Here is a 13,812-nt window from a genome sequence, read left to right as displayed (position 1 = left end):
TATTTTTCTTAGCAGATTTATAAAAATCAGTCTTTAGATCAACTAAAATGCATATTTTGTCAATTTATTTAGCTATTTCGTAACCGTTCATTAATATTTACCTAAGCTATTAGCTTTCTAGTGTCACTTGCTAGACTTGGTGCATATGCAAACCACTTAGCCACACCGTTTATATGCTAATATTATGCACTGGCAAACAAACAAATTTCAAGCTTTTGATTTATTAAAAGATATCTTATGTGTACTTCATTCCGCTGTAATCTTCATTCTCGATCAGTAGCTACCAGCCAATATCCACGATCAACTTTAAGCAAACACCAGCCTTAAACTGTAAAACAATTTGGCGCTGCCAGACTCGCACCCCATTTATTTAATAGCTTTAATGTACGATTAATATTCCCGGACGTCTCTGTGCATGGTGAAACCTGTGTGAAGGGATAAGCACAGGTTTTCGCCTGTGAGGCAGTGGTGCGCGCAGGTTTCCCGACAGCCTGTTGTTTCGCGCGCGGGTACCACGCGCAGAAACCAAGCGAGAAAGAAGGGCCTGACAACTTCTTTGTTAATTTGAACGGGCTTCTCGCTATGTGTGCGGCGAGGGTGGTGAAAAGCCCGAGATATAACATGACAAGTGTGAGCACGAAGTAGAGTCGCGTTTAATTAATTTTCCTTTCTCCCTTGGGAGCCTCGCCGTTCTCGTTTGTGATACATTTTGAGCTGTAATCGACGAGATAACAGGCAGTTGCAGTATTCCGTCGACTTGAATGTGCCTTTGTGTTTGAGGAACCAATGTGGGGCCGCCTGCTACACATGTATAGTCGAGCTGACCTGAAGATTAAACATTGCTGTGTAGGATGTGGGCCTAATAAATGTGAGGAATTGTCGCTGCACACCCACAGTGGTAAGTGAGTCGTGTATTGGTTTTAAAAATGTTAATTTTGGGCTTCCATCCACGTTGCCTAACCCACATTTTGTTTTAAATAAAACACTTCACAGTGTCCCAAAGACACTGACAGCTACAAGGTCAAATAAGTTTTTAGTGGAGGAATTAATTAAAAAAAAAAAAAAACTATACAGGTCTAGAATAGTACTGTGAAGTATAATATGTAATGTATCTGCTAATAAACGTGATTATTTCAATTCTGTTGCTTTTATGTGAATAGAAATAGGATGAACGACACGCTCAAAGCGCTTGGCATTTAATTCCATACGAAATGCGTATTTATCTACTATAATACAAACATGTATTTATTTTTAACATTTATTTTTATAGAAATATTACAACAATTACATATGCGCATGCATAATTTAAATACATATAATCCTGTTAAGAATTAAACATTTTAGATACGAATGTAGCGTCACGGTTGTCTGAACCAATGAGCGTGAAGCTGTGTCGTCAATCAGTCGTTTCCCGTCATGCTTTTGGGCAGCGTGCTCGACTGCTCAATTTGACACAGCCGTCTCGCCGTCGCGAGAGTTGACTTAACGACTTTTTTTCACACAAAAAAGCGACTAGCGACAAATCTAGCGAGAGGAGCAGAGCTTTCAGTTAAAATAGATATTCTGTTAACTCTATTTTGCATACAAACAGGGCCGAAATCACAACACAGCAGTTGTCAGTTGTATTTGATTTTATTAGACCACGACTAATGTTGCCGTTACTATTTCATATTCATCCAGTTTATTCATCCAACATAAACAGTAAAATATATCAATGAAACCATATGAAGAATTTGGCTACCTCAAAATACAGTACATTACCATAGGGAGGCAAGGTAATATGACGTACTGACGTCATGAAAATGCTACTTTTGAAGCTGGCTATAGCTAACTTACTTAACATTGAAAATAGTTGGCAACACTGACACACGTCAGCATGACATCAGAGAAAGGTGAACGTAACTTGGACACTTTTTCTAACCGGCATGCATCTCGCGGTGATCACCGGTGACCGGTTCTGCACATATTTTGCTCAACTCAAACAAACCTATTTTCCGGGGTAAGTTGCGTCACACGTAGAGTCATAGGTCAACCAAGAACGCGCTCTCGCGAAAAAAGGCGGAAGTCAGATATTTATGTTATCATTTCAAACCAGAAATGTTTTTGTTACAAAACCCCATCGTTCTGTTGCAGAGGACATGCGATAACCCCCCAAGGGCTTATAGGTTAGTTTTACGACGGATACATCTGATTTACGGAGCTTCAAAATAATGGCCGCTGTCCACGAGCATTAACTAAAATTAATTAATTAATTAAAAAAAAAAAAAAAAAAAAAAACTGTTCGTTTGAAAGAAGAAAGTCATATACACCTAGGATGGCTTGGGGGTGAATAAAATATGCCGTAATTCTTGGGTGAACTATTTCCTAAGTGAAAGTGTGTATATATATATATATGTATATGTATATGTATAATATGTGTGTGTATGTGTATATATATGTATAATATGTGTGTGTATGTGTATATATATGTATAATATGTGTGTGTATGTGTATATATATATATACATATATAGGCCTCTAAGGCTGTTTCTTTCACATAAAAGCTTCTCTCAGTTTGTCTGAGGTACCCATGATGTTTAGTGGACCAAGATTGTTGATTCAACCGAGTTGTTATTTGACTATGCAAAAGCATGGTGCACATTGCACATTTCCCGCTCCCGCAACCGCGGCACATGCTCGTGTGGCTTGTGCTGATTATCCAGCCTCCACAACTCCAGATGGATCAACACATGCTGAAAATGCGACAAACCAAGACACAGTTTTCCATCTGACCTCAATCTATCACTTCTGTTTGCCTGTATTAATGTCAGAGTGCTTCCACTCTCAGACTCGAGGAGTAAAACGTAATCTTGTTGTCATGTTAAAAGCCTCATCAAAGTTTGTTTGCATGTTAATTGAATCAGTGTGGGTGGGCTTGGTTTTAACCTGTTGTCGTGTTCTTGTTCAAACACTTCTGCCATGGGCATTCTTGCTTGGTAGAGTTTATTACCTTTAAGTCTAATATGTTTTTTACAGGTGGAGTAAATAGCTGCTCTCTTATTTTTATTTATTTTTTATAAAGACCTTGGTTTTATTTTGAAATCAGTAGCAACTGAGTGGGCTTGTTGAACTACCTTTGTATCAGGCGGTTTAAGATGTACACGATCAGATTAACCTTAAAAGCAGGTTGCAAGACAAAGGGCGCAGAAATCACCTGTACCGAACACGAGCCGGGCCACTTTAATGGTTTTTGAAACGATTACATGCATTCTAATGGAGGACATTAACATGCATGTGTTTGAAACAATAGCGTCCCTCATTGTTTCTCCATTCTTCATTAATGCTGTAATTCAGTGCAAAATGATTGACTGCCAAGTTTTGTGAACATCAAAGCTTTTTTTTTAAATATAATTTCCCCCAACCAGAAACCCCATTAAATTAACATGCATTTTGAATCTTTTGCCCAATAAGTTGCTTAATGAATTGTGAGGGGCATTGACAGTGAACAAGGCCTCACATTAATGTCAGAATTAGACATTTAAAATATTGTGTGTGTGTGTTGTCCGTTTCAAACCGGAATAGTGAGATGTGATATGAGTGAGGTCTCCAGTGCTCTTCATGCCCCGTTAATAACCTGGCCTGCTTTGATGTGGCAGTGTGGAGCGAGGTGGCTCTTTCTCTGCATCACTTGTGGCATGTAAATCCGGCCAGCATTTTATCTCCTTACCTGCTCAAGGGGCCACTGGATTTGCTCTGGCTGCCTGTATATGTGCTCTCTTGTAGCGTGAGTCATGAGATGTCACCTACCTGACAGACCACTCAGGAACACTTTGGGAAGACTGCACTTCTGTGTGTATTTGCTTTTCTGTTCATTAGATGTTACTGTTTGTCTTTGTATGACATTCAGTTAATGTAACACTAAACATGAATATGAACATGGGTAGTACTCCGTATCTGAAAGCTTGTAGTAAGTTGTAACAAGTGCAGGTCTTTTTTTCTTTTATGAAAGACTGCATCTGCCAAACAGTGAAAAAAGGACTTTATATATTACGCAATTGCACAGGATTTCTTATAATTGTCACTTCATGTCTTTCATTGGGACCATGGGAAAAATTTGACTGTGTGTTTATAAAATGCATTGTGATAATTTGGAATTTTGACACTTTCTTGTAATTTAAACTTTTTCCCTGTGATTTGGAATTTTTACCATTTCAACTGACAGCTTCAGTTCATTGGCTGTCAATCATTTACTATGATTTTGTTCATAGACCAGTTCTGGTCAGAGCATCTCTTATTCAATCACGCGGTGTCAAAACTGCACTCCATTGTGCATGTGGTTGGTTAAAAACACATTTGTTGTCTTGTGCTAACCCAGAGAGAGCACGTCTGATCGCCCTCTTGACCTTGAGCTGAATGGCTGCCCAAACCAGTCCCTGCTACACATTACCATTTAAATGGCCCAAGGAGAAGGTTAGGTCAGCTCATTTGATGTTGAAATGCAAACAGAGATCAAAGGAGAGAACTCGCAGTGCCCTATATTTACAGTAGCCGGTCTTGGATTGGTGTGTTCGGTGGCAGAGGTGCAGCACATTGTCTGTGTGTATGTGTTAGACGAGAGTTTTGTAGGAGGGAAGAGCACATTGTCTATTTGTTCCGCTTGGTCCTTGTGGGTAGATAGCTCATTAACCATTGTGGCCTGGCACAATAGCCAAGAGCGCCGGCTGCATGGGCACAACAAGTCCAGCACAATACCTGTAAACAGCCAGCGGCTTAATTGAAAATGGCCCCTGAGATCACCAGGCTGTCAAAACAATAATAGACTTGTATAGGTGTATAATATCAAAATTGCAGAGACCTATTGATGGAGAGTACATGCGTGTTATTGTGGTTTCTCAGCAAAACGCTGGTTTAATGATGTTATCCAGCTATTTTAAGAGATGCATGTGTACTAGCTGAGTTTTTGTTTGACATGTTCTCATCTGTTTGCTCCCGTTCCAGGTCACTGAACAGACACAAGCTCCACCACCACTCGCCTTCAATCATCACCTGAGACAAGAAAAGACTGAAAGATCCAAAAGAAGAGAATGAATGGACAACACTGTGTGGTAATAAAAGAAATGCAATCACACAAAAGACTAGTCCAAAGGTTGGGAGTCAGCATGAACCTCGTTACAATATAATATCGATATATCTCATGATGTGATAATATTGTGTTTCTTTTTATTTGGTGTACTGACAGAAGAAAAAACGCGAATGCTGTCACTGGAGATAGTACCCTTTCAGTTTTGTATTATATTTTTTTCAAAGGTGTGCATATGGGTGTCATTTGAAGGGCTTCTGCAAGTGACAATTTTTATACTTCTTTTGATAGTATGTAATTGTGATAGCGTGACTGGATTATATAAAATCTATTTCAGCAGGGCTTACCTATAGATAAGAGCAAGGGCAACCTTTTGGGAATGTAGTGTCATTTTTCATTTTTCTGGTTAAAACCATGTGTCATTACCCCCTCCCTAGATCTCTGACGTAAATGTTATTGTAAATGAATTACCTGCAATACTGAACGTGATATGCGCAAAATTATAATGTTAGATAAATCGCCAAGCCCTCCCCCTCCCCCTTTTTAATACATTATGTATTTATACAGTGCATTTACGTAGCATTTTTAAATGTTCAGATAAAATCTTTTCTTTTTTTTAAGTTTAATTGTTTAATGCTCTGCTTTAATTGACAGACACATACACATTGATTGCACATACAGGTAGCACAGTAAAACAGTTGACTAATATTAAATAATTTGCAAACTTCCTCCTTGTCACGCTCACTTTCAATGTTAAAATAACACTTCTGGCTGGAATTCACACTCTGCTTCTGTGAACAGGAAACCCAACCTACTTTGATTTGATTTGCCATCTCAATTATTTTGACACTGATGAGTTCTGTTAGACTGCTAACCTAGGTTTAAGGCATTGATCTGAAGTGTCTCATATGCATAGTGGTTGTATGTTCATTTGTAGACGAGCTCAAATTAATTCTCACACTTTATTAGTGTTTATAGCTCTTAACATGAGGAATGATTACCTCAGAATCTACATCGGTATTCAGTTCAGCCAGCGATTATCCTTTTCTTTCCAATATTGGCACAAGTACTAAGTTGCCGACCACTGGATAAGAGTATAACTGCACATGTAGCCTTTTCTTTTGTGGCTGACCTCTAAAGTCTTTCCTCCTCTGAGCAAACGCTCTTGGTGACACCCACCAGCTGTTCTCTCGGGGGTTGTGTGATAGAATGGCTGGCTTGCTGGTTTCTGGGTCGTCCACTAAAGATGACCCGGGGCAACAGGAGTGGACAGAGATATCCCAGGCCATGACCTCAGGCACTGATAAACTGAGGCAGGTCTTTGGCCCAGCGGTGCCATCTCACATTTAAATAAAGTCCATGTGATAGACCCAGCTCCAGAGACTGCAAGTTATTGGGTCTGAATGGTGCTAATACGCTGGGCTGGTTGGATGCGGGTTGAAACTCTGGTGTCCCATTAATTCTAGCCGGAAAAATCATATCGTGTTAGAAGTTCAGGCCTTTACTGTGGACTGTTCTGAAGTAATTTGATCTGAAGGTCTTCCCAATAGTGATTCAACGCTGCCTTGAAGATTGTTAGAATTATAGTCTGTGGAGAGGACATTATTGCCTTAGTGCTTGCAAAGCACTCACTTTACTAAGTGCAAATAAAGGAGAATATAAATGGTAGGATGGTGGTATTCTTTAAGTTAACTGTCGCTTTTGCATTAACATGTTCTGTCTCATGACTGCAGGAGCTTGAAGGCCATTTTATTATTTCAATATAAAATATCAATCCAGTTATATACAAGTAACTTCAGCCCAATCGCTGACTAGTGTACTGTATGTTGCATTGTTTCTGTTAAGCAGTAAATTATGGTAATCTATGTTTTGCAAAAAAGTCGACAACAAAGATTTTGGAGTCTCCGATCCAGCTTGGCCGATGTATAGACCCAAATGGAAGCTGGTGTCTCATTCAATTATGTTCCCAGGACATATTCCCTTTAGGCCCCCTTTTTTGAGGGATCGCCTCACAGTGCTAATTGGGTCTCGTCTCACACCAGGTTGATTGGACGTGACACTTGGGGCAGGGCGAGAGCTCCAAAAGTCACTGGAGCAAAGAGAGGGGAAAAACAATCAAAATTAAATTACTGACCAGTAAATTTGCTAATTATAGTCCATTAGCCCAAACACAAAGAGGTGTGAAAACAATCCAGAGCCACATGCCTCAGTGAGACTCCTGACACTTTGACCTAGAATACCCAGAGGATGCGTTTAATATACAGACTATATCTTTGTGTACTAGATACTGCATTTATGGCAGTTTTTGATTTTAAAATAATTCATAACATGACCACAATACGCGCATCAGTAAACTATAATGTGTGTGTTTCTGTAAAGTTTGATCAAGAATACAGTAATATTATTGTGAAGTTGTCACATTATCCTTCAGAAATCATTCTAATATGCAAGCCGCACAAATAATAATTTGTTATTTGTTAAAAATTTGTTTGTTTTTTTAATTTCAGTCTGTGTTTTGAATAATTAGCACAATTCACATTTTCAAATCTAATTTATTTTTAGGATGCTGAACCGTATAAAAAGAAGTTTGAGTTCAAGTTCAATATCATGTTCATTGTTAACTTAAGGAGTTTAATTTTCTGAGGCGTCACAGGCAAACATTACACAGCAGTGCCTTCTGAAGTGGACGGTCTATCCTCTAAAGCAGGTTTCCCCCCGCCATCCATTCTTTTACTGTCCCTTGTTTGTTTTTTTCCTGTCCGTGAGTTGAACCGTTCAGGGATGAAGCAGGTCATATTATCTTGTGATCTGGAGTAGAAGAAAGATTGATATTCTCACACAAGGTCACTATACATAACACCAGCACCTTAAAGTGCTAGTCTAGTGTGATCTTTTGTTCTGCCCGTAACACTCACCTCTTGTCCTAGAAGCTAAAACAGTTTGAGTGTGCAGTATATCAATTAAAAAGCTCCTTTTCTGCCCTTTGAAGGGGGTGGGGGTACAGGTCCAAATATTTACATTAGGGCATATCAGTTTGACGACTGTGTGGCGGAGCGGAGAGAAGGGCTATTTGGTGCAGCAGAGAGGCCATTAGCAGAGTTAAATGGCTAGAAAGAATCTGGACCAGACAGCTTTCCATACAGGATCACTCGACCGCAACCACATAACTGCATAAATACTTCCGTCATGCAGTAAATACAGTCTTGAACAAAGATCGGGCTTGTAAATTAGTTTGTTAATGAGGAAACACCTTTTCAACACCTTTAGTCAGGTAAATGGATTTGGATGGTGTAAAGAACAGGTCATGTACTCCTTCAATCCCCAAATGTCAGCATAAAGCATAATGTGTAATAAACTAACATTTTTTTCACCAAGGCTTTATGCATTTATTTATGTATGAAATATAACACTTCTTTTTTTCTAACCAACACTGCCAGAAGCAAAAATAATGGTATTATATTTGATGAGATGTTCAAGAGTTCTGTTTCAAGAGAAATGGTTCAGGAAAGCCTTGGCTCTTTTTCAAGTACACTCAGGTTATGCTTTGTACATCTTTCTAATTCTTTCTGGCTGGCAAGGCTGCGTTTTTGTTTATCCACCTCGTGGCAGGCATTAGAGTAACAAATAGCATTTATTTGAACAAAAATGAACAAAATAGAATTTAACAAATCATATTACTAAAATTGAAAAGGTTAAAATGTTTGCTTTTTGTCAAGGACAGAGGGATTGCTGTAGGGTTAATTGTCTCTGCACTAGATTCGGCACACTAGGACAAGAATAACAAGCTTAAAATATTGTCTTTTTAAGGAGCCAGTTGTGAACATGCTGTAAAAGTAAAGAACAAAAAAAACATGCCAGATAATAGTTTAGGAATGAATAGGATGAGATATTTGTTCGCATTATTGTGATCTGAGTTTTTGATAATAGACTTTGGTCAAACCTGAGCACCATATATGTGACTGCTGGGAACTTTCGTGAAGTTCATTAAAATTACTTGAGGTTAAAAAGCGTCACTATCATCTTCAGTCTTACAGAGGACAAATTGAAATGTAAATGTTCAGACATTTTTACCCTAACCATGGATATTTTGTTTGTAAAATAACTGTAGGGGAAATCAGCAGATGTGATTTCTCTCTTTTGAAGGGCCTTTGCTGCTTCCTAATTATCTTTTTTTTTGATGCACCAAGAACCACGTTCCCTCTTCTGTCGTTTGGTCTCCTCTGCACATCGCTCGCTGCTTCGGGTGTTGTAAACTCTGCTGCATTGGAGATTGGTCTCTATCCGTAACATTGTGTGCCCAGCTTGAGATGACTGCGCAGACAGGGACAACGCATTGGCCTGGAGTGACTCCAAGAATAGTTAGGCTGCTGTGGATCCTTTGCATTAGAAAGATTATTGTTTATCCCTCTCCTCTCTTAGTGACATCTCTGCTCTTGTGAAATTATGAACGCTGCACGGTTCCCCTCCAGGTTGCTTCTCTGGTTTGTGAGGTGTGAACTTGAGCGTAGGTGGAGGATAAAAGATGGTCTTTGAAGAACATCATTAGATAAGCCATGACCTAGGGAGGCATATTTAACCCCTCAGGCTCAAACAGATGGAATGAGCATTGTTTTGTGTCGTCTTGTTTCCTATCAGGACTATTATTTCTAGTAAAAGTTCCTTTGCTTATGTCAAGGAGCATGAGCTTTTCTATTTAATACTGTAATACATAGATTATAATAGTGTATAGTATGCATGTTGCATTAGTTTCATATTGTTCATATGTTGTTGGCCCACATTAATTTTTTTTATCGTTGAAAAACCTCTTTTCAACATTTTTACGACTAATGCTCACTCACATTTTTAATACTGAATTTAATAAAATTTTTAAATGTAGATCTGAGGTAATCTCAAAATAACAGGTTTTTTTACCTGTATATTGCAATATTGAAACGCAATAAATTAATTCGTATAATTTGTAGCATTTAAAATGTTTTTTTTTTTACATTTTTAGTACTTGAATTTATTTTGTAAAAAATTTTTAAAATGTCAATTTAATTAATTTAAATATTAGTTTACAGCCATGATGTGAAAGTAATTTGATCACTGTCAAATTTTTAAAATTTTTGTGAAAACCTGTGCATTTCAAACAGTACAAATTTTGCTAACATTTTAGAACAGGTAACACTTCTACTTCTACTTCAATAAATTCTTAATTTGCTTCTTATTAATAGTTAGTAAGGTAGTTGTTAAGTTTAGATATTGGGTAGGATTATGGATGCAGAATAAGGAATTAATATGTGCTTAATTAATATGCATAATAAAGAATCATAAATAATATGCATGTTAATAAACAACTAATAGGTTTAACCATAAAATGACGTGTTACCTAAATTTCAGCATACCAAGAACTAATCGCTTTAAGAAATATCAGCAAAAGTTGCACTGTCAGTTCTTTTTTTTTTTTAAAAAAAGTAATGAATTGAAACTTTAAGAAATTTTAGATATACAGTATGTAATCCATGTACGATTTATGTATAATATATTAAAATTTGTGTTTTTATCTATTATAATTTAACCAGTTAAAGCACCTTTAGAAATAGAAGCTTTGGAGGGATAAGCAAACATTTGGCAAAACTGACCTTGTTTTAAGTTCCCTAATTAAATGCCTCCTCCTGAGTCGCACTATTGGGTAAAAAGACTGCCACAATGAATCTTCAAGACATCGCTGTCATCCAGTCAAATCAACTCAAAAACCCAATTATTATGATGAGACACAGGTTGTAATGCTGGTTAAAGTTGGTTTGGTTGCACGCACTGGCTCATATTTTAAAAAGCACACTGGAGGGAAAGATCTGAATTTCCAATTATCATAACAAGAATATTCTCATATAAGGGCAGACAGCAGCAGAAAAAAATGCTTTTTTATTCTGCATGATTTGGCAACTTAAGGAGGTCAAGACGTAAATTTGTGTAGCCTTGAGCTATATTAAGTCTGCATAACAGCAGGAAGGGGGTTGAGGGCTTTGTCTTTTAACATGCGCACTGGATGTGGTTGCATGTACTCTGGTGTGCTCACTATGTCTCCCAATCTCCCTTCAGGTAACATAAGCGCATGGCCTTTTAAATACCTCGGGGAATGTCGATATACAGGGGGATTATTAGTGCTTTTGGTGCCAGAACAAATTTAGGAAATAAGATGTCATTATATCATCCATGTTTCAAAGAGCAAGAGAGTAATATGCTGGACGAGAACCTTTGAGCTGAAATGCAGTAAAATAAAGCAGGCATGGTTTTTTTCAGTAGTAGAATGCAAAGAACACATTTTGTTTTTCTTTCTTTTTTTTTTCAAAAAGTTAGTTTGGAGTATAAATGTTTCCCCACTCGATATTTTAAAGATATAGAGGTCTACAAATTTTTGTTAAATACGTTAATTGTTATTCAGTATGTTTTAGTATTTAAAAGAAATTATTCTTTGGTTCCTTATACATAAAATAAAACATTTTGGAAAATCTATTTAAGATGAATATGATTTTTTTTTTTTTATATGGATTTATACATCATCTGAAAGATGATTAAATACACTTTCCATTGATGTGTGGACAATATTTGGCGGAGATATAGGTATTTACATTTCTGAAATAAAATGGCGAAAAAAAATCTAAATATTGAGAAAATCACTTTTAGAGTTGTCCAAAGGAAGATCAAAAATTACATGATCTTTACTTAATATCTTAATATTTTTTGTCAAGAAAGAAAGTAATCATTTTAAATATACCAGTGCTGCTTATGACTGGTTTTGTGGTCAGTGCTCTCATACTAGAAGGATCATGTGACACTGAAGACAGGAATAATGCTGAAAATTCAGATCACAGCAATAAATTGCAATTTAAATAATGCAAAATCAAAATATTGTATTGTGACTAATAGTGTAAGTGGAAACATTTATATATTGTGTGTAGACTTGCAGGATTTTTGCAGATGTTTTTGTACACGCTTAGATTTAAGAGCTTAATTAGAGCCTGCATTTCACTCTGCTGCACAAGATCCACGCACTAGATAGAACAAGCCAGATTTTCTGTACCCTGTCTCCTCAGATCCTATCATTGTCGATGAATCCCAGTCTCCACACCATGAGAAACAAGGAGTGTGTACCGATCCGCCCACTAAACCCCAGGATTTTCATTTGGATCCATTCTATAGCCCCGCCCTCGCACCCTAAACCATGCGTCCAGTCCATGCATGACAGTTCCCAACATCCCCTGCCAAAACTGTTTCCTGGATGCATCATGATCCGTGACGCTATCAGCTTCCTGACCTCTGAGTTCTGTGTCTTGCACTTTTTTTTTTTTTTTTTTTTTTTTTTTCAAGCATGTCAATGGTTTCTTACCGGCTTGCAAGATGCTTCCCCCCCTGTGTGTGGTCTTGCGCCTGTACGGCCTCATGAGGTTTGTTTGTGTGTCTATTTGATTCCACTCCATGAACACGTTTGTATAGATGCACTCCATAAGATAAAGAGAAGCACAGGGTCTTGTCATTCCTCCACAGCTTAATCAGGAGCTACACAGGGAAGAGGAGCACAGCGGCACGGACCTTCCTGATCATTCTAATGAGGACCCCTGGCAATGCAGTCAGCGAAGTATAATTGACTTGTTCGTCTCTTATTTTCATAATAGACACTCCCTGACCCAGAGCACATTTAGTTTGCTATGAGAGATGTCAGAAAGCATTGGAAGTTTCCTCCGCACGCCCATTAAATCTGAAGGCATGCCACCCTGTCTTCGGCCGGCCAGCACTGTCATTGGCTGCCCAGCTCATTATGCAGATGGGAAATGCAAGTAAATGATTCCCAGATTGGCCAAAAAACCTTCTGTGCCTGTACACACCCTGCGCCCCCTCCACCCCGGAGCCTTTCAATGCATCCAACCAGACCACCCCACAAAAAAATACTGTTCTGTTCCTCTAAAAAAATAAAAGTTGCATATAAATAATAAAAGCGCAGCAGTGCCCCTTGACGTGAAAACCTGGTGAAGCGTGTGGATGTCATTGTTGTTGCAACAAGGCCTGCCATCTACCTTTCAGGACCAATTGAAATCAAATTACATATTTTTTGCGGAGGTAAGGGTAAGCCAGCGAGGGTTAGCCCTGGATCTCTGTCCCTGCTAGCTGATATGAAACAGAACAGCTGTGGATATCAATGCCCCCGCGCAATTCTCCACTGACCGTGTCTGCTGTGATTTTTGGAGCTGTCACATTCATTGCTATGGACGGCCATAATAGGGTACATCCTCATACATCTGGCATTGAGAATACAGAATTAGATCATTATCACTTAAGTAAACCTACTACTGGCACATTTTAAAATGTCTGCGAGTAATTTATCTATTCCTCTATTTCCTGGTACGCATAGAGTCCTAGAAAATATTACCTCTCTAATAGGTTTTTTATATGTGTGAGGAAAAAAACGACGGCATTCTTTCCTTTTGTACTTTCTGTCTCTGCATCATTTAATGAGATGATTGTGTCTCCCATGTGCCTTCATTGAACTTTTATTTTGTGGTCGGCCTTCTATTGCTCGTGGCGCGGCGGCTGAGATGCAGGGACGTCATTAAAGTAATTACTACAAGCTCTAGTAGTTGCAGGAAAATAATATGGTGGGGGTGGTCTTTTTTTTTTTTTTTTTTTTTTTTCCAAAGACAGATTTTTTTTTTTTCTTTTCACCAAACATTCGGCACTGCCATGATTGTTAGAACAGACAGGACCTATTACATTTC

This window comes from Puntigrus tetrazona, chromosome 16 (assembly GCF_018831695.1).
Source record: "Puntigrus tetrazona isolate hp1 chromosome 16, ASM1883169v1, whole genome shotgun sequence".
NCBI lineage: Eukaryota > Metazoa > Chordata > Actinopteri > Cypriniformes > Cyprinidae > Puntigrus > Puntigrus tetrazona.
The sequence above is the reverse complement of the archived record's forward strand: the minus strand, read 5'-3'. Positions refer to the sequence as shown.